The 25,242-nt window shown below is 40.1% G+C and overlaps 1 protein-coding gene across 3 annotated transcripts in view; it reads right to left on the bottom strand.

The window, feature by feature from the left end:
- The window catches only part of VAV3 (vav guanine nucleotide exchange factor 3), a 2,320,370-nt gene that overhangs the window by 145,405 nt on the left and 2,149,723 nt on the right, over positions 1 to 25,242 (bottom strand). The window lies entirely within an intron of this gene.

The raw sequence follows: 25,242 nt of genomic DNA, 5'->3' as shown, positions 1-25,242 counted from the left end.
ACAACCCAGTGTTTTTGTTCCTACTTTTACAGCATCTATGAGTCTTTTTATCAGAGCTTGTGAAAAAGATTTAATGGAATATTTTCAAGGTGGTTTGATGCATAGGTATTACAACCTGACCCCCATACAGAAACAAGCTCTACATGACTTAAGTAACAACCGTAGGATCACCATTAAGATGGCAGATAAAGGGGGGGCCATTGTTGTCATGGATACTAGATTTTATCATGACAAATTGAACTCTTTACTATCTGACAGGGAGACCTATATACCAGTTAACCCACTTAATGTTAAATTCATTATAGATAAAGTGCACTCAAGTTTGAAACAACTTTTGCAGAAGGAAGCCATCAGTGAGGATCTGTACAATTTCCTCAGGATAGAAGATGTAGTGACCCCTATTTTTAAGGGCCTACCCAAGATACACAAATCCTTAGTGGATCCACCCATTAGACCCATTGTTTCTGGCAGGAAATGGGTGACCGAAAATGTTTCGATATGGCTTGAAACTACACTTCGACCTATTGTCGACGACACTAAGAATATTTTATCTGATACAGGGGGCTTTCTGAGAGCACTAGGAGAGGTACAGAGAGGAGCAAATGAGGACCCATATCTCATGGTGACCTTAGATGTAGCCAGCCTTTTCACTGTTATTAACAATGACTATGGTACTACAGCTATAGGAGAAGTTTTGAAGACAAGACAGGTTGAGCAATCTAAGATAGATTTGATTGTAACTATGTTACGTTTGGTATTGGATCATAATGTCTTCTTGGGTCCTGAACAACTGTACAAACAAGCACAGGGTGTAGCCATGGGCACACCCTGTGCTAACACCTATGCCAACCTCGTGCTCTCCCATTGGGAGAACCAGTTCATCTACAATCACCCCTTCTGGTGGCCCCATGTCAGGTTGTATAAACGTTACGTGGACGATATTTTTATTTTGTGGAAGGGGATGAATCGTCCATGGATTGTTTTGTGGAATATCTATATTCCACTACACACTTTTTTAGATTCACCAAGGTAGTCTCCCATATCCGAATAGATTTTCTTGATGTTTTGATAACACAAACTAGTACAGGATTCACTACTGGTTTACACAGGAAGGAATGCTGGAAAAATACGCTGTTAACATACGATAGCATGCACCCACGCTACACCTTTCCTAGTGTTATACAGGGACAGGTGAGCAGAATATCAAGTATGTGTACTGATGACTCAATTTATGAAGGAGAAACCAATAGGTTGAAAAGTTTCCTACTAGATAGGGGCTATAAAGGTGGGATGGTAGATAGGACTATTTCGAATAGTAAAGAGAAGAGGGCACTAGACTACAAACCATGGCTACACTCTCGAACTCAAGCAGTAAAGGCTGGCAATAGAGAGGAACATCCTTTTAAAATGACGTTTACTTACAGTAGCAACATCAAGAACATCACTGACATAGTGAAGAGAAATTGGAATATCCTAATCAGTGATGATAAGGTTAAGAAGGTTGTAGGTTCCCATCCTATGTTTGGATATAGAAAAAATAAAAATTTGAAGGATATTCTCTGTAGAGAGCACACTATGCAGGATAGGGTATATGTCAAACAAGTTGGTAGTACACCGTGTGGAGCATGCAAGGCCTGCCCACATATTAATAGGGATACGACCTTTGTGCATCACACTACAGGTAGAAATATACAACTGAAAGCTAGGGCAACTTGTAGGACGAAAAATATAGTTTACCTGGCTGAGTGTAGGTCTTGCCCATGTTTTTATGTGGGCAAGACCAACAATATGTTTAAAGTGAGGCTGCTACAGCATCTATCAGCCATAAGAAATGGCGATGTACACAATGCCCTATATAGGCATGTTAATGAGTGTCCAACACATGCTTTCACTTTTAGGGCCTTAGTGAATGTTACACTGAACAAAAGAGGGGGGGACATAAAACAACAGACAGAACTGATTGAGTCTAGGTGGATTATAGAACTTATGGCTCATAGATGGCCTGGCCTTAATGATGTCATACCTATGAAGCCCGCCTTGAGGAATAGGCGGGTTTTTTACTAACCCCTGATTGGCCTATGTATGCTTTAAATAATGTCTCATAATGATTGTGCTTTGTCTGATGAAGGGTAACACCCGAAAGCGCTAACATTTTCTACATTTTGTGCCTTTGGATTTTACTTTTGGTTTTAATAAAGAACTTTTATACGACAGCAGTATCCATCCGGAAGGTTTTTTCTTGTTTGAATGTTTGGATTGTCTTCCATTGGTTGGATCTTGTCAGCATCGAGCATTTTGGATCTTTTATAAACCCCTACATCACAAGATGGGTTGCCAACTGGCTCACAGACAGAACCCACATGGTGAGAGTTGCGGGAGCTAGGTCCGACTCTAAATCGGTTACAAGTAGAGTTCCCCAGGGCTCAGTCCTAGGACCCCTCCTGTTTGGCATATAATTCTCAGAGGTACAAGCAAGCACAGGAGGACTATGACTGACCAAGTTCGCAGACGACTGCAAACTAGGGGCTATAACTGACTCTACAGCTGACACAGATATCCTCCAAAAAGGTCTCACTGAGATGGATACCTGATGTCAAAATCATGGCCAAAAAGTGCAAAGTCATCCCCTTTGGAAAAAACAAAGTACCCAAAAACTACCACATAGGTGGTAGTCCCCTAAATACGGAAGACATAATAAGGGATCTGGGGACCCAAGTAGATAGTAATCTCACCTTTGATAATCACATTGCCAAAGTCATTAGAAAATCCTTCTACGTGGCCCACCTAATCACAAAAGGGTTTGCATCTAGATCAAAAGAGGTCATTGTGCCCCTCTACTCATCACTCATCAGACCCATCATACAGTACAATGCCCCATTTGGGATGTACCTTACAAGACACCTGCAACAGCTGGAAAGACCACAGAAGTACCCAACTAAGAGGATCACTGGCTTCAAACAGATGCCCTATGCAGCTTGACTGAAGAAAGTACAGCTGTACTCAGTTGCATACCCATGTCCAACCCAGAATTGATGGATATGCTCCACCTAAAGAAAACCTTATCCCAGTGAGCCACACGCTCTAGGGATCTAAACCTCACCACAACAATAAATAGGACGTGCTGGAGGGATAGATTCCTGTCCCAGAAACTTCCCATGCTTTGGAACAAGATCCCAATCTACATTAGGCAGAGCTCCTCGCTAACACTCTTCAAAAGAAACCCTGACGAGTGGATGGGAAACAGAAAGTTTACCTCGGGGATCACTTCAGTGGCTCTGCTGAACAGAGGCACAGGGAACTAATCTAAGGGGGTGGCGAAAGCCAACACATTCTGGCTAGGCTTATAAATGCCTTTGGGCACATAGCCTAGTACCTACCTATGAACACACCTATGTAGTTAATAATGTGTTGTTCAGTGAGAATATTAGATACTATAAATGTTTTGTGGACGAAGTCTTTTTAATATGGAAGTGCAGTTTACAGAGTTTGACAGATTTTGTTGAGTACATAAATGGCACCACTAGTTTTCTTAATTTTACAGCTAAGTGGTCAAAGGAAGAGATAGGTTTTTTTTGGATGTCTCTATAATTATGGGCACAGATGAGATCCAACACAATTATACAGAAAGAGCTGTAGAAAGAATACATTATTACATAGGAGCAGTATGCATCCCCCTCATGTTTATCGAAATATAGTAAAAGGTCAAGGACTAAGAGTATCTAGGTTAACTAGCCATGATTTAACTTTTAACAGGACCACAAATAAACTTAAGCATGAGTTCAAGGAAAGAGGATATAAACATACAGAGAGTGCAGGAGTACTGGAAACTTTATCTGCAAGTAGACAAGATAGGGGTAAACCCTTCTTCAAACAAGGCAGTTAACATTCACATAGAAGAGACATTAGTGAACAGACATATAGGCTTACTATTCCTTATACTAACAATCATCATCATCTTCTTTCGGCTGTTCCCGTTAGGGGTCGCCACAGCGGATCATCTGTTTCCATTTCTTCCTGTCCTCTGCATCTTGCTCTGTCACACCAACCACCTGCATGTCCTCTCTCACCACATCCATAAACCTTATTTTAGGCCTTCCTCTTTTCCTGTTACCTGGTAGTTTCATCCTTAGCATCTTTTTCCCAAAATACTCAGCATCCCTCCTCAGCACATGTTCAAACCAACATAATCTTGCCTCTCTGGCTTTGTCTCCAAACCTTACAACCTGGGCTGACCCTCTAATATACTTATTCCTAATCCTGTCCACTCTCGTCACACCCAGTGCAAATCTTAACATCTTTAACAGTGCCACATCCAGCTCTAACACCTGATGTTTTGTCAATGCCACTGTCTCCAACCCATTTAACATAGCTGGTCTCACTACCCTCTTGTAAACCTTCCCTTCCACTCTTACTGGTACTCTGTCACAAATCACTCCTGACACTCTTCTCCACCCACTCCTCCCTGCCTGTACTCTCTTCTTCACCTCTCTTCACACTTGCCATTACTCTGAACTGTTGATCCCAAGTACTTACTCATTCACCTTCGCCACCTCTACTCCCTGCATCCTCACTATTCCTCTATCCTCCCTCTCCTTCACACACATATATTCTGTCTTAGTCCTATTGACCTTCATTCCTCTTCTCTCTAGGGCATATCTCCATCTCTCCAGGGTCTTCTCCAACTGTTCCCTACTCTCACTACAGATCACAATGTCATCTGCAAACATCATAGTCCACGGGGACTCCTGTCTGATCTCGTCTGTAAACCTGTCCATCACCATTGCAAATAAGAAAGGGCTCAGAGCTGATCCTTGATGTAATCCCACCTCCACCTTAAACGCATCCGTCACTCCCATCGCAGACCTCACTACTGTCACACTACCCTTGTACATATCCTGTACCACTCTTATGTACTTCTCTGACACTCCCGACTTCCTCATACAATACCACAACTCCTCTCTAGGCACCCTGTCATATGCTTTCTCTAAGTCTAAGTCTACAAAAACACAATGCAACTCCTTCTGACCTTCTCTGTACTTTTCCACCAACACTCTCAGAGCAAACATTGCAACTGCAGTGCTCTTTTACGACATGAAAACATACTGCTGATCGCTAATCATCACGTCACTTCTTAACCTAGCTTTCACTACTCTTTCCCATAACTTTATGCTGTGACTGATCAATTTATTCCCTCTGTAGTTACTACAGCTCTGCACACACTTTTTCTCCATTCCTCAGGCATCCTCTCACTTTCCAAAATTTCATTAAACAATCTGGTTAAAAACACTGCCATTTCAACTAAACACCTCCATGCTTCCACAGGTATGTCATCTGGACCAACAGCCTTTCCATTCTTCATCCTCTTCATAGCTATCCTTACTTCCTCCTTGCTAATCCATTGCACTTCATGATTCACTGTCCACACATCATCCAACCTTCTCTCCCTCTCATTCTCTTCATTCGTCAACCCCTCAAAGTACTCTTTCCATCTCCTCAACACACTCTCCTCGCTTGTAAGTACATTTCCCTCATTATCCTTTATCACCCTTACCTGCTACACATCTTTCCTAGCTCGGTCCCTCTGTCTAGCCAATTGGTACAGGTCCTTTTCTCCCTCCTCAGTGTCCAACCTTTCATACAACTCTTCATACGCCTTATCCTTAGCCTTCGCCACCTCTCTCTTTGCCATGCACCTCATCTCCTTATACTCCTGCCTACTTTCTTCGTCTCTCTGACAATCCCACTTCTTCTTTGCCAACCTCTTTCTATGTATACTCTCCTGTACTTCCTTATTCCACCACCATGTCTCCTTGTCGTCCTTCCTCTGTCCCGATGTAATACCAAGCACCTTTCTAGCGGTCTCCCTTACTAGCTCTGCTGTAGTTACCCAGCTATTTAGTAACTCTTCACTGACACCCAGTGCCTGTCTTAACTCATCCCTGAACTCCACCTCACAATCACCCTTTTTCAATTTCCACCATTTGATCCTTGGTGCTGCCCTCACACTCCTCCTCTTCTTGATCACCAACGTCATCCTACAAACCATCATAATTATCTCATTAATCTTATTATTGTTAATATATTCCTTATATCAATGATAATAAGATTAATGTGATAATTAGAAATCACTGGAATAGTTTGACTATAGCTGAAACAGTTTTACAAATAGTAGGGGAACAACCCAGATACTCCTACAGGAATACAAAATCACTAAAGAGAATGCTTTGTTATGATGAGAGTACCATTGGTACAATACAATCAAACAGGCAAGGCACTTTTGCCTGCCGAAATTGCAATCATTGCACATTTATGAAGAACAATAATACCTTTAAGCATCTTGAGACTGGGAAGATGTATACTTTCAAGCATTATGCTGACTGCAAATCTAGAAACCTAGTTTATTTAGCCCAGTGCTCTAAATGCAAATCTTTCTATATAGGTAAGTCTAACAGAACTTTAAGGGAGACAGTAAGAGAACACTTGTACGCCATAAGAAGAAAAGATGAACGCAATGCCCTAGCGAGACATACTATTAGTAATGATTTAAGCCACAAATTTAACTATTTGGTTATAGAGCTTATTAGAACCAGTACTAGACTAGGGAATATTAAGAACTATACTGAAAAGGAAGAGAATAAATGGATCCTGAGATATCAGGCAAATAAGGGACATGACCTTAATGAAAACGTTAGCTTGAAACCTTTTTTGAAAGATAGGCTGGTCAGTCGTTAGAAATCCCACCTAGTTTTATAGTCTTAGTTGTAGCTTTGAGCAGGGGCTTACACATTAGGATGTCAGTTAGTATTTTTGTGTTTTTTGTTCTTCTCTATGCAATAGTTTTTTAAATATATATCAATACTCATAGAGTTGAGATTACTTGTTATGCGTCAGATATACTATTTATCTGAGAGAATGCAAGCATTTCCTACAGCAGCTCTTGAAATATGCATATTTTTCATTGATATGCTGCCATCTAGTGTTCCTTGATAAAGTTTTATTAATAATATATTTACATGTTTTTAATATATATATATTTAATATGTCTCTTTCTACATAGATTTTTTAAAGTATTGTGTACATGGTTTTTAGATAAACTGTTTATGATATATATATATATATATATATATATATATATATATATATATACATACACATATGTATTGTTTGTTCTATTTTAACTGTAGACAATTATTATACTAGTCATGTGATGCATTAACTGCTATGTATATGGCAGTTTGGTTTTAAATTTTAAGTCTGAAGAAGCATTCTGTGCAACACAAAAGTGCTTACTGTTTATCTTATTTCTACTATTAAAGAGTTTTGTTAGATATCCTAGCCTGTGGTGTGCCTTTGGGCTTATGCTTCATATTTTTCTCTTGTACTGCAGAGGCACTTTACCCCGAAGACTCAGTTTTTCTTGTGAAAAATGACAATTAACTGATTAAATTTTATTTTCTTTATTCACTACTGCCTTTACTAAATACTGACAATAATCATGTACATTATTCCCCATTATCTGAGTAAGGAAGAAAAGGTAATATATATAGGTTCACAGGTGATTACTAGGTTAATGGCCCTGGAGCCTTTACAAGCCTAGCCCAAAAAAATTGCCCAGGCACCGTGCCAACCGATGGTAGTTCACAGTGCCCCTATCCAATAGGGCAACTAGAATGATCCCTGGAGTGAACTTTCTGTTACCCATCCACTCGTCAAGATTTCTCTTAAAGAGGGCCAGTGAGGTGCTCTGCTTGACATGAATGGAAACTTTTTCCAGAGTATGGGCAGTCTTTGGGAGATTAACCTGTCCCTCCAGCATGTTCTGTTAATTGAGGTTGGGATCTCTGCAGCATGTGGTGTGGGGGTTTGAGATTTCTTTAGGTGTAACATTTCGAGTAGGGCTGGGTCAGACATGGCTTTGTAAGTCAAGCAGAGATCACCTCTAAGTAGATGATAAGAGACTGAGAACAGCTGAAATTTCTTGAGTCTGTCCATGTAGGACGTGTGTTTAAGACCTAGGATCCTTTTTGTGAGGTACTTTTGTGGCATCTCCAGTTGTTGTAGGTTGTGTGGTCAGGTACATGCTAAATGGGGCATTATATTCTATGATTGGTCTAATGAAGGATGAGTACAGAGGGATGATGACCTCTTTCTTCCTGGATGCGAAACCTTTGGTTATATGATATGCCACACAGAAGGACATTCTGACCACAGTGGCAATGTGGTGGTCGAAGGTGAGGTGGCTGTCGACCTGGGTGCTCAGATCTCAGTGGGCTCCCGTCCAAAGTGGTAATTCATGGGAACTGAGTTTTTTCCAAAGGGGATTATAACGCGTTTTTTGGCATCAAGCTTCAGGCCATGGTTCCGACACCAGTCACTGGTCTCAGGGAGGCCCTTTTGTAGGATGTCTGCATCACTTGGGGAGTTAATAAGGACTCCTAGCTTGCAGTCATCAGTGAACTTGGTCAGCCAAAGTCCTTCTGTGTTGGCCTGGACTTCTGAGAAATAGATGCCAAACAGTCCCTGTGGGACTCTACTCGTGACTGGTCAACAGTCTGACTTGGAATCCGCAACTTTCACTCTGCGGGTCCTGTCTGTGAGCCAATTTGCAACTCACCTAGTGATGTAAGCATTGATGCCTAGTTTGGTGAGATTATCAATGATACCTGAGTGGGGAATGGTATCAAAGGCCTTGGCCAGGTTGAGGTAGGCTGTATGCACTGCCTTACCCTCATCCACAGCCTTGGATACTGCCTTGAGGAAGTCAACCAAGTTCAGCAGGCAAGATCTCTCCTTGACAAAGCCAAACTGTGTGGGTAAAGCAGCACCTAGGCAAGGCATTATAATCCAGGAAGAAAAATTGACCTGTACGAGTCTCTGCCATACCCCATGAGCATTATATTTAAGGAAACATGAAAGAATATGAGACTGATGCCCCCAGTCCAAATATAACTATGCAGAAAGACAGAGCACCGTATTACTGAACTTTAGTGAGCATCTCCAAACTCCTGTGAATAAATCAAGCTGCTCAAAATCATACCTGTGAAGATAAATCTGTATACTAAGACTTTCTAACCAGGTATCGGAAAGGCATAAGAATTTTATCAGACCTCCTATATGCTTGTATTTCTTCCACTACCTATTAAAATCACAACTTCACAACAACTACTCATATGAATATAACCTACTTCCTACAAGAACCAAAATTATTCAATTCTGCAGAAATACAATTGTTTACTTTACTCTGTTCCCCCATCCCATTCCTGCCAAGGGGAGACCTCTAAAGTATATTTCCAATAAAAAGGACACTGTCAATTAATAACCATCCTATAACTAATCACTACACAAAAGCATCCAGTTATTAACTCTTCAGACAGGACTCCGTTCATCAGACTCCATGATGCTTCCCAATTATCTCCTCCATCCTTCTCAATGGCAATCCTCTACTCTTCCCCATCTAGTTATATTGCTCCACCCACACCATTTCCCCAACATCATCTTCCCCACCCCACACAGCTTTCTTTAAATTTTAGGTGCTGCAATTTGCTTCTTCTCTATTAAAGTCTTAATCCCCACCACTGAAAGTACATACATTCTCTCCCCACAATGAAATGCCAATATGCAACAACCTGCTTGTCATCTGCTTGTGAGACTATTACGGCATGACCTGTCTATAGCCTACGGACCTATGGGCACTTCCACACACATGGATGTTCCCAGCCTCCTCATCTCTATACCATCACCAAGTGGCAGAATCCATTCACTCATCTTTTTGGATGTCAGAAACTATATATCAACTCCTAAGCATTTGTTTTCATTTCTAGGTCCCTTTCAACTAACAGTCTTGATTATGTCCCATATTTTCTCCCAACGTCCTCCTCATTCCTTTCTCCTGGATTTACTTTTCCAGGCTTTGATTATGCATCCCAAACATTCCACTTTGGCTTCTTCCCTAACTCCTTGAAGCTTTTGCATAACATATTGACAGCATCTTCCCTTACTGCAGTGGTGGTGCTGCGGTAGCGTTGTCGCCTCACAGTAAGACGTTGTCCTGTTCGATTCTCAGCTAGAGGGTCTTCTGTGTGGACACATGCATGAATGGGAAAAAGTGAAAAACTAGTTAACAATTTAGTATTAGTGTAAAATTTTAGAATCATTTACACTATTGCATTATATTAAGTTTAATTATAACTTAGTAGGCTACGACTACATACCATACATAATATATACACATTTCTTTACAGAGTAAAAGTAGTTTCTTATTTTCTTTCTATTACATGAATAACTTTATAAATGAAACAGGTTATTTATGGTTATATGTAACATATAATATATATCTATTTGTACAACACTCATTTTATAAAGACAAATCACCCATACAGTTGTCTATGTACTAGTACACTTATTGAGTGTTTTTAGTTTTACCATGGAGTATTACTTCATATTTGCTTATTGGGTAAAGATGAATTTATTTAGTCCTTAGCCTAATTACATATAGTTACGAATACCGTTTAATACAACAATATTATTGTTTTTAGTAAAAAGGTTTTTATATGTGACTGCATGTTTCATAAAAAGTTAAGTTAAAAAGTAAGCTAGACCTGCTTACTATTTTATGTGAGTTAGTTTTTATTTAACATCATACCATTTTAAATAAGAGTGGCTTTTAAACTGATTGTACTATAAATAGTTAATTAATTAAGTGGATTATGTCTGAAGAAGTTGCTCAAACGTTGAGCGACGAAAAGCGCTTTACAACAATAAAATTTGTGTTCCTTTATCATCTCCTGTGGACTTTGGCTTTAGCCTTTTTTGGTGGATTAGTTTGTCTTTTTTAACTTAGTTTGTTTTGCGTGTTTTATGGCTACCAATAACCACAGTGAAGATGAGGATTGTATTCCCCCTACATTATCTGGCTCAATTGGGGGAGAAACTAATACGGAAGAAGTAAACCTGACAGCTCTCATCCTAGCGTTAACGCAGCGAGTTGACCATTTATCCTCGCGGTTGGACTCTCAAATATTGAACTACAACTTAAACAACTCACATACTGTAGACTCAAGCGACCCATCTGGGTCTATTCCACTTGGCCAACGAACCCCTTTGAATATTACGGAAACGCCAAGTTCGGTTAACGACAATAGCGGTATGAACTTGCCGCTAGGAAGTGGAATTAACATGCAGCCACAAGAACGGAACACAAATACCAACAGCAACCGAGTGCAAGGCAACCAGTTACCTTCGGTAACTGTAAATTCACGTAACTCGACTCATGTAAACTTTTGTCACGACGAGAATACTGAAACCAGAATAGCTACTAACATTCGAGACAGCGTTGGAGAGCTTATTGGGGCTCCCTTGTTTCAAGATTGGATCTTTAACACCAAAAATTTAACGTTTGACCAACATAATCGACTGGAGCGACCGGCTGAAAACGCTGAGACACCTGAGGTTAGTGAACAATTACTTACTAATAACCTCAAGGTATTAGACGCTAAGCTACTCAAGATTAAAAAACTACAATTGGAAGTCAACTATTTTCAGGAATGTTGTAGGTAACGTGTAGTGCCAAAGGGGCTTAGGCATCATATTTACCCTATGGGGCTTGTGGTTAACTCATTGTTCCACTTAGAACTTAATACCTTGTTTGACGAACAGGGGTTTGCGCTTATGGAGTGCATTATCAAACATTATAATCTGCAGATAACTGATTTATCTAAAGAAGTCGCTGAACTGAATTCCATCATTATTAACCATGCTGACTTCTCTAGATATAAGTTTGAATATGATAGAATTTTCAATTCTATCGAACAACTGTTGATTAAATTAAAATCAAGTAAAATTAAAAAACTAAATCGTGACAGACTGGCATATGATAATGGTAGAGCGTACCCTAACCCACCTGGATCACAGACTGGCCTTGCAAATGTACAAGTCAACTGCTCTGAGCCTCTCGAACTACCTACTGACGAACTAGATTTTAGTCTGGATTATGACACTCGTAATTCAAACAGTAGAGAAGGCAACGAGAACAATAACACCTGGGCTGGACGACTCAGGAACAGAAAACAAGGGAATTCCAGTGGAGGTCACTCCAATGGACATTACTCGAACAGACTAATACAAGAGGATAACCAGAATAACCCTAGTCTGGGAGCTATACCAAAGTGACACTACGCCAATAATCAACATCCTAATAACAATCAAAATTTTCAAAAAAACAAATTTCGCCCTTACAACAAACCAAAGAGATAATGAATGATATTACAGGACCTTCGGTTATACAGAACATAGCAGGAGACTTTAATGTTTATAATTTTTCTTGTATTGAATTAGATCCTACTTTGGTTGAACTTTTGGCTAAGGGACAAACTTTTGTCCCTAGTAAGCATATGGACTTAGTCCAAAGTATTAAAGACCTTAAGCTTTTTGTTAGAAAACTTAACCTTAACTTACTTTTAGGAGATTCTTTAACCTTAACAAATTCTCTTAAAGTGGTAAGTGAGTACAACCCTATTTTACATCCTACACTGCACACATTTGAACAACTAATGGAATTAGACCTACGTTGTTTAAATAGCAGTCAAAATAATAATATCTTTCACAAAGTTTGGAAACCCATTAATATTAGTAGTGATGAAACAACATCTTTATCTATTTTCAAAACACTAGACATTAGAGCTATAAAACCAGACAAAGGTGGCGGTCTGGCTTTATTTGACAATTGTGATTATGTTAACAGAGTAGAGCATATTTTGGAAAGTGAAACATACAAAAAGGTGTCTGTCATTGAGGTGAATACTGCATATAGGATGATCAAGGGTTACTATAGTGACTTATTTATGGATGGATACATTGACTTAGACACATATCAGTATATAACTATGAACTGGCCAAAGATCCCTATTATGTTCGCAACGCCAAAAATTCATAAAAACATTATGAATCCACCTTTTAGGCCATTAATTGATGGACGTAATTCTATTACTTATGCATCAGCAAAACTAGTTGATAGCATTTTGAAAAAGTATCTCGGGACAGAACCGCAAGTCTGTAAAGATTTGTGGTCGTTCCTTGAGAACTTTGACAGAATGGTATACAAAGAAGAAAACAATTTTCTAACTATAGATGTTATAGATTTGTATACGTCCATCCCTCACCTAGAAGCTATTGAATGGGTTGATTTATTTCTTATTAAAAAAGGTGCATCACCTAATGAAATATTCACAGTTACAACACTATTAGATATTATTTTGACAAACAATTTTTTACATTCAATAACAAACTGTACTTACAAAAGAGCGGCATTGCGATGGGATCACCATGTGGGGCTAGTTTAGCCAATACGGTAATGGCGTATTGGGAAAATTACTATATTTTTCAGAATACCGAGTGGACTACACATATACAGTATTACACCCGGTTTCTTGATGACATTTTTATTTTATTTCAGGGACATAGGGGACTAGCAGAAAACTTTTTACTTTATTTAAATAACACCACAGACTTTTTCAAATTTACACTGGATTTTCAAACACGGTCTATAAATTACTTGGATGTAAATCTATCCAAAGACCAAGTTAATATGCAGTATTTTGCCAAAATACATAGAAAAGACACCTTCTGTAATTCTTACCTTCACTATACAAGCCTCCATCCATATTCACAAAAGAAAGCTATAGTGAAGGGACAGCTTATTAGAGCAGCACGTATGACTACTCTGTCTAGTGACTTTGAATTTGAATGTAATTTACTGATAACATTTTTTTCTGAGAGAGGCTACCCGACCGACTTAATCAATGATATTGTTCATGAAGTTAGGTATAAAAGAGACAATGGCATTTTGGTACCCATTTTAAAGCTTGGAGATAGTGAACATTATAACACAGAAACTATAGTTAACTTAGATAATCCAATGCCAGAATCTAAAACGTCGGATAGGGAAGTACAACCAATTAACAACTATCAAACTAGTTTTATTACAACATTTAGTATGGACAGTAACATCATTAAAAAGATACTTTATAAAAACTGGGCTATAATACAACAAGATAAAAATATTAATTTTAAATTTTTGGAACATCCTAGGATAGTATACAGAAAAGGGAAAAATATTAAAAATATACTGGAGACAAATACAACAAACAGCTTTGGTAAAAGAAAAGGTATGGCTAATTGTGGTAGCTGTAATATGTGTAAGCACATGTCTTGTAGTGAATGCGTTACTATTAATAACACAAAATATAAAATAAAATACAAACTTAATTGTAACTCAAAACTTATAGTGTATGTTGCTACATGTACTCTATGTCCAGCTTTCTACATTGGAAAGACTGAACGTCGGTTCAAAGAGAGAGTCTATGAGCATACATATGGTATACTAAACAACAAGACAGATAGCGCCTTATTTAAACACATTTCAACTAACCCAGGCCACAACTTTAAGTTCACTGCGTTTGACCAAATTCAAACTAACATTAGAGGGGGCCCATATAACTTGTTATTAGAAGACCGTGAACTGACATGGCAGTGGAGAACAAATGCTTTTGTAAAACCAGGTTTAAATGAACACTGTAACATCAGCTGCTTGTTGAAGCTTAGAAGTTTAGATAGAAAATAGAAAATTAAAATAAAAGAAAAGAAAAGGAAAAAAGTGAAAAACTAGTTAACAATTTAGTATTAGTGTAAAATTTTAGAATCATTTACACTATTGCATTATATTAAGTTTAATTATAACTTAGTAGGCTACGACTACATACCATACATAATATATACACATTTCTTTACAGAGTAAAAGTAGTTTCTTATTTTCTTTCTATTACATGAATAACTTTATAAATGAAACAGGTTATTTATGGTTATATGTAACATATAATATATATCTATTTGTACAACACTCATTTTATAAAGACAAGTCACCCATACAGTTGTCTATGTACTAGTACACTTATTGAGTGTTTTTAGTTTTACCATGAAGTATTACTTCATATTTGCTTATTGGGTAAAGATGAATTTATTTAGTCCTTAGCCTAATTACATATAGTTACGAATACTGTTTAATACAACAATATTATTGTTTTTAGTAAAAAGGTTTTTATATGTGACTGCATGTTTCATAAAAAGTTAAGTAAAAAAGTAAGCTAGACCTGCTTACTATTTTATGTGAGTTAGTTTTTATTTAACATCATACCACTTTAAATAAGAGTGGCTTTTAAATTGATTGTACTATAAATAGTTAATTAATTAAGTGGATTATGTCTGAAGAAGTAGCTCAAACGTTGAGCGACGAAAAGCGCTTTACAACAATAAAATTTGTGTTCCTTTATCATCTCCTGTGGACTTTGGCTTTAGCCTTTTTTGGTGGATTAGTTCATCTTTTATAACTTACTTTCTCCTGGATTTACTTTTCCAGGCTTTGATTATGCATCCCAAACATTCCACTTTGGCTTCTTCCCTAACTCCTTGAAGCTTTTGCATAACATACTGACAGCATCTTCCCTTACTGCAGTGGTGGTGCTGCGGTAGCATTGTCGCCTCACAGTAAGACGTTGTCCTGTTCGATTCTCAGCTAGAGGGTCTTCTGTGTGGACACATGCATGAATGGGCGTACCTTCGTTGAAGGTTGTGCGTCAGAGCTGGCAACTCAGCACGTAAAAATCTGCTGCCAATCATTAGCGGACTGGAGTTCCGCTGTGGCGACCCCTAACCGGGAAAAGCCGAAAGACACAACAACAACTGACAGCATCCTCCCTTAAATGGCTTAACCAAAGATCCGCTTTTAAATATTTTCTTTCTTCCTTCTCATCCTCCCTACAACCGTAGTTCCCACAACTTCCACCTCATAGCACAACCTCATAAAATCTAACTAAAGACCTTTACACACTCAAAATCATTCCCTAATTTTGAAAAAAGGTCTATTTACAAACATTATCTTTTCCAGTACTAAATTTCTTTTCTTCATATCCCACACTTTTTCTATTTCCTCCACAAGTTAAAATCTCCTGTCTTTTCGCATGGACTTTTTCTTAACATGTCACTACAAACATTTTCGGAATATGACCAAAAATTAGTGCCTTCCTCCTTCTCTGAGCCAGCCTAAGAGATTTACCTGCTATCATTCCAAACACTCTAGTTATTTTTGCCACTCAGTCCCTTTTTGAACTTAAAACAACAAAGGTGCTCCTTCTCCAACCAACTCCTATAAATGTCTGATATAGCCATTACTACATAGTGGACAATGTCTGTCAAACCCCATCTCCCTGTCTTCCATGGAGCTACAAAACTATTCTCCCAAATCTTCTTCTCCTCTTCCTGTTCACTTCCCCTTCACATAATGTTTGCAGCTTCTGAAGTCTGCCCTTCTCCAGGGATATAGAGCTATGTTTCACAGCGTATATAATACTGGCAACATCATCATTGTAACTAACATGATTCTTGCTGACAGCAGGCTGGCCCCCTCTTAGCCCACAGAGCTCCCACTATATCTTTCATCTCTAAACAATGTAGAGAAACAATGTATTTCCTAGTGGAACAGCCCTTAAACTTAAGCACTTGGCTCATTCCCCCTCATTTTAACATAGGCAACCCCACATTAACTTTACCTCAACAAGTTGTTAGAAGTAATATATAAGCACAAACTGTTTTCCAACAAGACAGAGAAAATGCTTCTAAAATACCCAGAAAATTAGCATCAAAATCTTATAACACTAACGTACAATCATCTATTTATACTTTCAAATACTGCTGCACACTTTTCTCCCCACAAGCCTAATTCTCTGGGCCAGCACTTCTATTACAAGTGAAGTGAGTAAAGGTCAGCTCATATCCAAGCTAAATCACTTTTTCTGTGCTGATGGTCTATCTGCCTTCATTAACAAAGGCCAACAGATGTGTAAAGACCATAATTTCTCTAATAAATATATCATCTGCACTTGTTTCTTCAGTAAAATCCCTAGTTCAGCTCCAACTCTCTCTGTTGAGGTCATTTTTTGGTATTAAAAAGACAACTCCAGTATCTACACACCACCACATTTGTACTGTTTCATGGAAATTCAGAAAAAGCCAGCAGTGATCCTCAGATCTGCTCCCTCAATAAATTTCTCTTACTGGACCACTAATGCCATAATACATGTTTATTAGGGATACTGGCCTTCAGTTACCTGGATCATTCCTCCCCTGCCTCATTTTAGGCAATAACACTACCTATACCGATTTTAATAAGAGTGGAGGGTCTTCTCTGCAGCAGCACTGCATTAGAGACTAGGGCTAAATCCCCTACCTAGTGACACCCAGAGATTTTATACAAGAACCCTGTGCACCCATATGTTGCATTCAAGTATCCTCTCTTTCCAAAATGCCTCCATGACTTCAATGTTCTCCTCATCTTTAACCCAAAACTCTCTTTCTCTTGTCTCACCCCAGTACATGCCACTTCCATACCCTTTCCCTTGTACCATTTATAACACCAACCACCCTTCCCTCCCATCATACAACATCTCTTAAAAAGCAACCCTCTCTTTTATATCTGCTGGCATCTCACCTTCAGACAATAAACTCTTCCCTTCTTCATCCTAAATATGTTAAAAGTTTATCATTCACACCCTTCAATACCCTTATAGGTTCATAGGTTCATAGGTAGGTACTAGGCTATCGGCCCAAGGGCCTATGTAAGCCTAGCCAGCAAAGTTCCATTGTTTACGCCACCCAAGAAAGTTATTTTCCTGTGCCACTGTCCAGCAAAGACACAGAAGTGATCCCCGGGGTGTATTTCCTATTTCTCATCCACTCATCAAGATTTTTCTTGAAGAGTGCTAATGAAGAACTTTACTTGACATAGATGGGTAGCTTGTTCCAGAGTAGAGGAAGTCTCTGGGACAGGAATATATCCCTCCAGCGTGTCCTTTTATTGTGGTGACAAGGTTTAGGTCCCTAGAGCGTGTAGCTCGGAGGGATTGGGATTTCTTTAGGTGTAGCACGTGCAACAGCTCTGGGTTTGACATAGCTTTATATGTTAGGTAGAGATCACCTCGAAGTAGGTGATATGCTACAGAGTAAAGCTGGAGTTTTTTGAAGTGGTCAGTGTGGGGCATTTGTTTGTGGCCAGTAATCCTCTTTGTGAGGTATTTCTGTGGCCTTTCCAGCTGCTGCAGATGTCTTGTGAGGTACATTCCAAAAGGGGCTTTGTACTCTATAATGGGTCTAATGAGTGATGAGTAGAGGGGAACAATGACCTCTTTTTTCCTGGATGAGAACCCTTTTATGATGAGGTGTGCCACGTAGAAGGACTTCCTGACTACTGTGGTGATATGACTATCAAAGGAGAGACTACTGTCCACCTGGATCCCAAGGTCTCTTATCACGCATTTTGTGTTAAGTAGATTGCTGCCTATGTGGTAGTTCATGGGTACAGAGTTTTTACCAAAGAGGATGACACTGCACTTTTTGGCATTGAGCTTGAGGCCATGGCTCTGACACCAGGCATCTGTCTCAGTGAGGCCCTTCTGTAGGATGTCCACATCATTTGGGGACTTGACTATGGCTCCTAGTTTGCAGTCATCTGTGAACTTCATTAGCCAGAGGCCTTCTGTGTTAGCCTGTACTTCAGAAAAGTAGATACCAAACAGGAGGGGTCCCAGGACGGAACCCTGTGGTACTCCACTTGTCACTGCTTTGAGGTCAGATTTGGATTCTACAACTTTTACATTGTGGGTTCTGTTAGTGAGCCAGTTGGCAACCCATTTTGTGATGTAGGGATTTATACCTAGTTTAGTGAGTTTAGCTATAATTCCAGAATGGGGGATGGTGTTGAAAGCCTTGGCGAGGTCAAGATAGGCTGTGTGAACCACCTTACCCTCACCCACAGCTTTGGTGACAGCCTCAAAAAAGTTGATCAGGTTCAGGAGGCATGATCTGCCTTTCACAAATCCAAACTGGGTGGGATCCAAAGTTTGGAGGTTACCAATGTCTTTGTTTATGAGTTCCATGATGATACGTTCCATGGCCTTGCAGACAAGGCTCATCAGGCTAATAGGTAAATAGTTCCCAGGATCAGTGGTGGCTCCCCCTTTGTGGAGTGGGATAACTGTTGCTGTGCGCCATTCAGTGGGCACAAAGCCTGATGCGAGGCTATTATTGAACATGGTGCTTAAGTGGGAAGCCAGTTCGTTCTGAAGTTTGTGTAAAACGCAGCCAGGGATATTGTCCGGTCCCATGGATGCTGTGTTTTTGGCTTTAGAGAGTGCAGCTTTTACCTGCGTAGTTGTGATTACAGGGACTCTGCATTCTTCATGCCTTCAGCATGCATTCCTGTGCACCTTTGCATCTCTACTCTTTGTTGAATCTCTGCAACTTCATACTTTCCAGAAGGCAGCCCTCTTTTCTTTGTCACCCCTTAGTTTTCTGCCCACATTCCTATATCCATTTCTGTACACCGACTCCTCCCTCCAGGTACTGCATCTTCTTCTTCTCCATCCTCCTGTGCCCACCTCTTTCCCCTGAGCTTGCTTATTCATCCCACCATCCCCCCATCATAAAAACATTTCCCTTCCCCTCTTCTGAAAGTCTTTTGTCTTCCCTAACTCCTTCTACCACCTGTTATAAACAATTTTCTCTCCCTGTGTCTTTGTAGTTATAGGACCTTCATCTTTACTGACTTTCCTGCGTTCAACCTAGTTAATCACACAAAAAATATGATCCAATCCCACATTCCACATCCAACATTTCTCTCTCTCTCTCTCTCACATTCTGAGCATCCACAAATAAGCAGTCAATTCAATTTGCATGACAGACTCAATCCCTAGAAAAAGTAAAATCTGGTATACTCCCTTTCCTAGCCCTAAATGTTCCTCCCAAGTGTATCACATCTATTCTATGCATCAGCATGTGCTGTCTCTTTTCCCTTAGAAAGTGTCCACTCCATATTCAACAGTCATGTTAAAATCTTCCCCAAGAAAAATGTTATCCCTTTTCTGCATCTTGCCTTGAAAAATTTCATTAAAAAAATGCCAGTTCATCCATCTTCAGGCCATAGGGAAGCTTCTAGAAAAGAAAAAAAAAAAGACAGGAGCTGAAAGGGAGAGGAAGAAGGGATATAGGAAGGGGGGACAAGAGCTATTTAAGTATCTAACAGAAAGAAGCATGAAAGGAATAGAAGTGGTCAGACTAAGCAAAGATAAGACGGATATCACAGCACAAGGGAGAAAATAAACAAAACTATTGAATGGATACTTTGCTTCAGTCTTCAGATAAGCCAAAAGGAGCATGCACCTTGATAAAAGTGAGGCAAAGCAGAGTGAGGAGAGAGTGGAGAGTCACCAGGATATAGCGGGGTGGAGAATGTGAAAAGGGTACCTGACTAGTTGGTGGACAAATCCTTGGATGGAGATACTTATCAGATCTCTGTACTTTGTAGAAATGCCTAAGAACTGGAGAAGAGCAAGTAAAGTGACCTTGTATGAGGGGAAGCAAGGCAATTCCAGAATACTACAGGCTGTCTAGCACAGCATAGTAGCAGGAAAAGTCATGGAGAAAAGGTTGAAATGAAAACTTGTAGCATTCCTACGTGATAATCTTGAAGACATGAACCAGTGTAGATTCATGACTAGCAGGAAGTCTCAGTCATATCCAATTTTATGACTGGGTAACAGGGTGAATGTGACACGAGAGAACCTCTAAATGTGGTTTACCTGGACTGCACAAAGGCCTCGGACTTGGTCCCACATAGACAGCTCAAAGGAAAAATGGAGAAGATGAAGTAAGATCAAGAATGAAGAACTAGACAGCTTCTTTGTTGATTGTAAGAAAGAGAGGGTTGTGGTGAGAGGTTCAATGTCAGAAGTAAGGAACATGACTACTGGAGTACTGTGGGGGTCTTTCCCCTGCCCAGTATTATTCAGTGTTTGTTTCAGACTATCCTTATTCACTGATGACACATACAATGGTTGCAGCACTGAAAGCTGTGAGAAGAGTTTAAAACTGGATTGGAAAAGATGGGAGTTGAAGTTCAAAGCAGATAAATGCAAATTACTTTATTTGAGCCATACAGACCATGGTGTGAAGTATCAGCTGTGGGAATGGGCCATATGGCAGGAAAGCAGGAAAAGGATATGGGTGAGTAGCTCATACCTGGAATAGACCACAGGGAACATGGGGGGGTAGTCACATCATCCAAGGGAATACTGGGGTGCATTCTTAGGGGAATAGACTCTATAAAAAAGCAAGCAATGTCACATGGAATCCCATGTAATGTAAATAGTTTTGGAAGCTGCAAGGGAAAAGGTATCAGCCTGCTGAATGAAGTCTAGATGAAAACTACCATAAAAGTTTGTGGAATAGAATGGAAATTATATTACTAGACAACAGATAAGATCTTAATAGTCACCAGAAGAGATGGGTAAGGGGACTTGATCCTGTAGGGCAAAATCATGTGAGGCAAATGGGAAGGGTTCAATCTGAAAAGGAAGGCAGAGGTGTAATGAAGCATAGACATCAAGTTGTAGCAGTACTACTGTTTGGATGTTCAAAACATTTTTTCACAGACAGTCTGTGGACTGTGGACTCTTCCGGTGGACTAGCAAAATAAGTTGTGTAGACAGAATCTGCACAGCCATTCAAAAGAGCATGGAACAGACTGAAAAAGGGTAAGGAGGAATGTATATGACGAGATGGAAGGTTAAATCCCTAAATGGTAGACTAGATAGGCTTAATGACACGTTCTGCAATCATACTAATATAATACCATTTTTATGCATTATGGCAACATATTTACTGTAAAGGTAATCAGGTATCTGCCTAAGCATATAAGAAATTATAGATAATCATATATCTATTTTATATATGCACTTACAAAGTAAGACAGTAAATGCTAGGCTGGGGCTGAGCACTAGAGGGAAAAGAGGAGAAGAAAAGCATATCACTGCTGAACCTAAGATAGTCACTAGGGGGAGCAAGACACAAAGCAGATACAAATCTTTCAGGCAGGAAATTTGAATCGGTTAATTTGCCACGATAAAAGTGCCTGTTTGGTGCAACTGTATTTGTGTTACTTTGAGAAATCTTGGTGAGAAAAGACTGTAAATATTACTACTTGTTTTGGACTGAAACAGCTGAATTCCTGTTTATGTTAGAACTCTTTTTCAGTTAAGTTTTATTTAGTGCTGAATTCTGTGGTCTCTGTGCATTATGATGATGGAAACTGCAAGAATCACCAGAAATATATTCAGAGCATTACTCCAAGGTGACCAACAGTCCCAGTTTTTCCAGGACAGTCCCAATTTAGAAGTCTCTGTCCCGGAATCCCAAACATTGTCTTTGGGACACAAAAATGTCCCAGTTTAGACCGCTCAGTCTGAATGGTGACTTGGCTTCCCAGGGTGGCCAGTCCCCCCTGCTTTCCCATCCTAAGCAGCTCTCAGGACTTTGCGATTTTTTGGGGATGCCATTGGGTATAGGGTAAGGTTGGATGCCTTCGCCCTGGCAGGAGCCTTCCAGGCCCTGCTGCCATCAGTCAGTTACTCCCTCAAGGACTTCTGTCATGGAGGGTTCTGCTTGACCCTACTCATCCAGGCAGGAGCTCTCCATGCCCTACACCCATCTGCCTGGCGCTCCCATACTGACTTCTGTCAGGGCCAAACCCTACAGTCCTCCCTTTTGACCTGGCCAAGAGACCTTTCCTAGCCACGGCTCCCCCATGTCAGGGGACTCCTGCAGGCTGACATATCATGCTGGATCGCTCATGCCCTCGGACTCTCTCAGGGGAGCTTCCCTCTGATCCCATCCACTCCTCCAGAACTCCCCTAGGCCAGTGAGAGGCAGATCTGCTCTCATGAAGGCTTCAGAGTCCCTCTGCTTTCCCATCCAGAGCAGCTCTGGGGACTTTGAGATTTTTCAAGGATGCTGTCAGTTATGGAGTGAAGTTGGATGCCTTTGCCCTGCTAGGAACTCTCCAGGCCCCTCTGCCATCCACCCTGGTGCTTCCTCAAGGACTTCCATCATGGGGAGCTCTACCTGACCCCACCTCACCCAATCAGGAGCTCGCCCAGCCCTGCCACTATCTGCTTCTCTCCCCCTTCAAGACTTCCGTCCCAGAGGGGGCATGGTCCATAACCCCTTACCCAGGCTGTCCTGTACCATTCACTTTCCACCTCTCTCTCCCTTCCAAACTTCCATCGGGACTGACCCCCTCTGGGTTCCACTTCTACCCAGGGGAGGGAGATCTTTTCCAGGGTTACACATCTCCTAACTACTGCCAAATCATGCAGTGTCATGCGTTCTCTTGGAGCCTCTCAGGGGAACTTCCCGGCCTCATGGAACTCTACTGGGCCACAAAGCCTCAGACAGTCCCTCATCCAGACTTCTTTGACACTGGTTCTCCACTTTGCCTTGCACCTAGGGCTTTCAAACTCACAGGAGAGATGGTCCTGGGTCTCCCCATTTCTGCACTTTTTGTGGCACACCTCAGTCTCTCACACCCATGGTGCCAGGTGCTGATGAATGCGCATTGCGTCATGCCTCCTGGCATGTGGCCTCTTGCCTCCTGGGTGGTGCTATTCACAGAGTGGCATCCCCACAGTGCCTGGTGAAGGACAGGAGGCCAACCTGCCTGCCCCTGTGTGAGATGACATGGCTGCCCTATTTCCACTCCCATGGGGGATGGGAGAATGGGATTGCAGACCAGGCTTCTCAGGGCGGCCCTCAAACATCCCTGTTTAGGTCCTGTAACAAAATGATCACCTTGCATTATTCTCACCTGTTCAGATTTTCCCAGAATGTGCAGATTTGCACCTTGTAAGAGTTGTGGCTTTCTGGCAAATCATTGAGGACTAAAGACACCAAATAATGACAGATATTTTAGTTTCAGACTTCATATCCTTCAGAAAATGCATGTTAACACAATTTATTTTATTCTAGCAACCCCCCCCCCCCATTTATTTTGGATTTTCCAAATTTCTTGAATAAAGAGGTTGACAGGTATGATTCAAAAATAATGAATCTTTTCTAATTTAGTTGTACCAAACATACAGGGGGATGAAGAGAATGCTATGAATCTGTGTTATGCAGTATTACACAGATAATAAAGAACTTCACTGTATGTCAAACAAACAGGCAACACAGAATGTCTGAACTCAGGACTTCAGAATTAATGTATCCTTTCAGAATAAATAAATATCAGATGACAGAGTCCAGAGAAATCCATGACATGGGCAGTGTTATGTTGTGTTTTTAAAGAACATTAAATTTCATTATATGGACTGAGATATAATCCCTACATTGTTAAATTATTTTAAACATGCAGACATCTTTGTATATCTGGTTGCATCTGCAGATAAAAATATTCAGTCTGAAAATTAAAAATCCACTTGCTGTGAAAGTTAAGCAAACAGCTATCAAAAGTCTTCATAACCCCTCACAGGAATATAACACATACATATTGATGAGTACCAGGTCAAGGTGCATGATTCATAAATATGAATTAGTGTTGAAGAAAATGAGAATATTTTTTATAAAGGATTACAGCAGTAATACAGTGATTTATAGCAATTAAAAACAGTGTTGAGACCAGTAGTTCTGTGTGGTACAGAAACCTGGGCATCAAAGGCACAGCAGCTGATAAAGTTAGAGATTATGGAGATGAAGTGCCTGAGATGGGTGATATAATGCAGACATGTGAGACAGGCAAATAAATAAGAACATCAGAGCAGAAGCTAAAGTAGCTCCTGTTACAGAGAGGGTCAAAGAAAATAGATTGCAATGGTTCAGATACATGTGCATGAAAGTAAAAGTCAATCCAGTGAAGAAGATTTGGGATATACAAGAAGAAAGCTACAAGAAGTGATGGTTTCCAGCAAAGAGGTTAATGAATTATATGAGAGATCAGTAAAAGTTAGACATTACTGTCAAAAAAGCTAGGACAGTGATGCTGAATGAGAGCGAAATGGAAACAGTTGATTCAACACCCTGACCCCATGCAGAACATGGGGAAAAGGGGGTGATGATGATGATGATGACAGGATTACAGCAGCCTTTACAAAAACAATCACCACTCACTAAATTTGCAATGTTCTGTGGATACATCTGAAGTTCTGGTTTAATTTGATGCACGGGCATGACAACATTCATCAATATGGCAGATATTTACATCCTCTGTGATACTTCTTAAAATATTTGCCATGTCACTTTATTCAAGATTATTAGTTACTATATAAAATCTATTTAGACATCACAAGATTTATTTCCAATCAAGTCATG

This window comes from Protopterus annectens, chromosome 10.part0 (assembly GCF_019279795.1).
Source record: "Protopterus annectens isolate FY-2018-M chromosome 10.part0, PAN1.0, whole genome shotgun sequence".
Classification (NCBI taxonomy): Eukaryota; Metazoa; Chordata; order Ceratodontiformes; family Protopteridae; genus Protopterus; species Protopterus annectens.
This window is presented reverse-complemented; position numbering and strand designations above follow the sequence as displayed.